At 43.7% G+C, this 5,074-nt stretch overlaps 1 pseudogene; it reads left to right on the top strand.

Annotated features, from left to right (window-relative positions):
• Positions 1-337: 337 nt before the first annotated feature.
• On the top strand, positions 338-1,692 carry LOC102528984 (tubulin alpha-1A chain-like; annotated as a pseudogene).
• The last annotated feature ends 3,382 nt before the right edge of the window (positions 1,693-5,074 follow it).

A 5,074-nucleotide genomic window follows, 5' to 3' on the forward strand; every position in this document is an offset into this window, starting at 1 on the left:
GGAGTTCAGGATTTGCAGATACTAACTACTATATATAGAATAGATAACATTATATTCTACTGTATAGCTCAGGGAACTATATACAATAACTTGTAATAAAGTATAATGAAATAGTGTGTGTATATATATATATATAAAACACATATATATTTATATATCTAAATCACTATGCTGTACACCAGAAATTAACAGCATTCTAAATTGAACATACTTGAGTTTTAAAAAAAGACTACAGGCAGGATATCTTATGTCAACTGCCTATGAATCACGCTGTAAAAAAGCAATAACCTCTCTTTTTCCTCTCTGCCATCTGTTCAGCGATGGCTAAACTACAACTATGCCTAAGTGCATCTCCATCCACACTGGCCACGCTGGTGTCCAGATTGGCAATGCCTGCTGGGAGATCTACTGCCTGGAACATGACATTAGGCACAATGGCCAGATGCTAAGTGATAAGGCCATTGTGGGAGGAGATAACTCCTTCAACACCTTCTTCAGTGAAACAGGTGCTGGCAAGCATGTGTCCAGGGCAGTGTTTGCAGACCTGGAATCCACAGTCACTGATGAACTTCACACTGGCATCTGCCACCAGCTCTTCCACCCTGAGCAGCTCATCACAGTCAAAGAAGATGCTGCCAATATCTATGCCCATGGTCACTACACCATTGGCAAGGAGATCATTGATCTCATCTTGCACCAAATTCAGAAACCAGCTGACCAGTGCACAGGTCTTCGGGGCTTCTTGGTTTTCCACAGCATCGGTGGGGGAACTGGTTCTGGGTTCACCTCCCTGATGATGGAACATCTCTCTGTCAATTATGGCAAGAAGTCCAAACTGGAGTTCTCCATGTACCCAGCCCCCCCTCAGGTTTCCAAGCTGTGGTTGAGCCCTAAAACTCCATCCTCACCACCCATGCCACCTTGGAGCACTCTGATTGGGCCTTCATGGTAGACAATGAGGCCATATACGACATCTGCTTTAGAAACCTCGATACTGGGTGCCCAACATACACTAACCTGCATAGGCTGATAGGTCAAGTTGTATCCTCATTCACTGCTTCCCTGAGGTTTGATGGAGCCCTCAATGTTGATCTGACAGAATTCCAGACAAACTTAGGTCCCTGTCCTCACATCCCCTTCCCTCTGTCCACATGTGAGCCTGTCATCTCTGCTGAGAAAGCCTACCATGAACAGCTTTCTGTATCAGAGATCACCAATGCTTGCTTTGAGCCAGCCAACCAGATGATGAAATGTGACCCTCACCAGGGTAAATAGGTGGCTTGCTGCCTGTTATACCATGGTGATGTGGCTCCCAAAGATGTCAATGCTGCCATTGCCACCATCAAGATCAAACGTACCATCCAGTTTGTGGACTGGTGCCTCACTGGCTTCAAAGTTGGCATTAATTACCAGCCTCCCACCATGGTACCTGGTGGAGACCTGGCCAAAGTACAGCAAGCTGTGTGCATGCTGAGCAACACCACAGCCATTGCTGAGAGCTGGGCTCACCTGGACTACAAGTTTGGCCTGATGTGTGCCAAGCATGCCTTTGTTCACTGGTACTTGTGTGAGGGCATGGAGGAAGGAGAGTTTTCTGAGGCTCATGAGGACATGGCAGCCCTTGAGAAGATTTATGAGGAGGCCCGTGTAGATTCTGTTGAAGGAGAGGGAGAGGAAGTAGGGGAGGAATAGTAAAGTTAAAATGTCACAAAGGTGCTGCTTTTACAGGGAAGCTTATTCTGTTATAAACTGAAAAGTTTTGGTCTGATCAGTTAATTTGTATGTAGCAGTGTATATTCTCATATACAATTACTGACCTATGATTTAAAACACAACTTTTTTGTTACAGACCCAAGGTATCCACTTCTCTGATGGATTTGAAAAAAAGTATTCCCTCTCTTAAAAAAAAAAAAGATTACAAAGATCTGACAAGGATTATTTGGTTTACCAAACTTTAATCAGACCCTTGAATCTTCTCCTAGGCCCATAATGGTACCTCCTTGTAAAATCTTCAGCAAGAATTCTGCTGAGTGTATTTTGCATGAGGCCTTCATCCTACAGGTCTGATCACCCTACATATCTAATTAGGTTACTCATATTCCACCCCCACCAGGTAATGTCTGATCAGTCTGACTCATCTTCAACAAAAATCCTATATGTCTGTTTACCGAGAAATTCACTTGTCCTTTGTGTTTCCTATTAGTAATATGCCATCCAGTGACCCCACACTGAGCTCCTCTGATAAAAATTCCCTCTTCCCAATTCTCTATTCTTCATTGAGCCCAGTTCTATATTGAGGTCTCTTTTTCCTTATTACTATAGTTCTGAATAAATATGTTTTTACCACATTAAATACTCTCCACATATGGCTGTCCTGTGATAGTCTTCATAATCATACAGTGCAGTAACTCCCCTTTTGCCTGTTGACACAGAGGCATGAGGAGCCCAAAGTGGCCAGACGTCTTAAGCTCCACTCAGGAAAATTATTGTTCTGTCTCCTGGAAGAAACACTCCTTCACCAGGAACTACAAAGTCTAGGTGGGTAGAGCTTAATGTCATGAGAAAAGGGGGAAAAAGTTTCTAAGGGTAACATAGAATGTGATGCCCCTACAATTTCCACCCCTTCATTCCTGGACCTATTAACTGAATCATTACTGGAAGCTGATTCAGGACACGAATGACCTCCTGGAGAAACTTTCCAAAGCTCTGCAATATACTGCCACCTTCCTCAGTGCCACTGAAACTGAGTCTTCAAAAGGCCCTTCCCGTGTTGTATCCATCCAGCTGCTTCAGGATGGTGGCAAACAGGGTGATATAGTGGATTCAATGGGCATGGGACCCTTCCCTCACTTCTTTCTCTGCAAAGTGAATTCCTTGGACTGAAGCAATCCTTTGTAGAATGCTATGATAACAGATAAAACATCTTTAAGTCCACACTGTAGTTTTGGCAACAGCATGCACACAGTCAAGGCAAATCCAGACCCACAGTAAGTGTCTGTTTCAACAAGGCTAAAATGATGCCTTCCATTATGAAAGCATCCTGATGTAAACAACATGCCAGCAGGGGTCTGTCTGAGGACCCCCTGGAATGTGCCACATGAGAGACCCAGTGCTGCTGCCCGCTATTGTCAGATCAGACACTCAGCCATGGAAGCCCATGTTGATAAGCACATACATGACCTCCATCACTGCCACCACAGCCACCTTGTTCATGAGCCCTGTGGGCAAGGACTGACATGGGAGGGAAAGAGGCTGACTGATACCCACAGAATGTGTCATCCTCTCTGCTTGATTGTTGAAATCTTCCTCATCTGGGGTCAAACCCTGGTGAGCATTCACATAGGACACACGTATCTTTCTTTTTTTTCCTATTGAGAGAGATCTATCCACATACCTATTCTCCAAATTTCATTTTTACCAGTTTTCCAAGCATGTTCCTTTAAAGTCCCTTTGTTCTGACTGTCAAGCCAAACCATTTCTTACAGCCCCAAATCATTATATAATCACACTTCAGGCCATTTTAACTTTCAAACAATATGCACAATCAGGTGCACTGACTGCCTGAAGTTCTGAATGGTTATATGCTCAGTGTCCATACTCACTGTCCTTCAGTGAAGCCCCAGGAAGGGGCTGTAGCCCTACAGCACCCCACTTTCAGATGACATCTAAAAGTGGTGCAAAACCATAAGTAAAAATGCTTGCATCTTTTCTTCCAGTGACAAGGGGCTGAAGGGAACTCCACAGTATGGGATACAGGTATGGATGGGAGAGGGCACTTCTTCCTGTCACTTACAAGTAACTTCCTGGCCTGTCTGGGCCCAATCCCATACATACCACTCCCATTTGATGTAGGAGTGCTACTATGCCTGCCCTAATTTAAGACTTGTTGGGTTAAATAACACTTGGGCAGCTCCAGTCAAATAATGTCTTGGTGGCCCGTCATTATTCAGTCTCTGATGAGACCCAGTCACAGAGCAAGAGTTGTTTCTCAAAAGGAGAGTATTAATTGGAGGATGATAGTAGGACCTTGCTCTAAAATCCTTAACACCTGTGCTGTGATTTACCAGTGGGCTGCCAAAGGCTTCAAATAGTATCCATGTGAATCAGTGGAACTTCAAGATCCATTGGGTCAGATGGGTTATGTGGTCCAAGTGGCAGAATGGCTTGCACAGCATCCTGGACCCATTATGGAGCCTTCTCTTCTCCCTCCACCACCCTGCCTTTAAAACTAGTAGCTTCCTGTCACTTGATACGTGGGACAGGTTAACACACCCAAATGACGAATATGTTGCATCCAAAATCAACACGCCCACTGGATATTGTGCTTCTTAGTTCTAAAAAGGGATACAGATACAACAATTTGCCCTTTACCTTAAAAAGGGTATCTGGACATGTCCCACACCTTTAGGCTCCCTAGAGATGGCACTGAAGCAGAAGTTCCTGGGCTTTTTTTGGAATTTAATCTCCACCTTCTGACATACAAATGTCTTACCATTAAGTCTAGAATAGTTGCTGGTCTTCCTCTCTAGGTCCAAGCAGCATAACTTCATAATTCAATGCAACAACATGCTGGACCAGTGTGATATCTTATAGGAGGGAGGGGTGATCAACATCCCTGCAAACTAAACTGTGACACTGATGGACAGTTGATACATCCATCAGGAAGGACAGTGAAGGTGCATTGATGGCCTTGCACATGTAAGGAAACTGTTTCTAGTAGGCACTAAGGTGAAGGAGGCATTTGCCAGATCAACAGGTCACTACTGGGTATCAGAGTATGTGTGAATTCATTGTATCAATAAAACCACATTTAGTACAGCAGTTGCATCAGTATGTTAATCTCCCAACAATCCACTGTCATCCTTCAATACATTTGCCCTCTGTCCAGGCCAAATAGAACAGTTGAAATGGGGACTTTAAAGTATTGGCTCTTTAAAGTGCATCTAAGTTCCTTAAAGCTCTCAGGTCATATCTGATTGGATGCACAACATTCTCAATTATAAAATTCTAGTCAAAGCCACTGTAATGTAACCAATGTTTAGAATTATGTCCTGTTGTAATTAGAAGATATTTT

Source organism: Vicugna pacos, chromosome 27 (genome assembly GCF_048564905.1).
Source record: "Vicugna pacos chromosome 27, VicPac4, whole genome shotgun sequence".
Lineage (NCBI taxonomy): Eukaryota > Metazoa > Chordata > Mammalia > Artiodactyla > Camelidae > Vicugna > Vicugna pacos.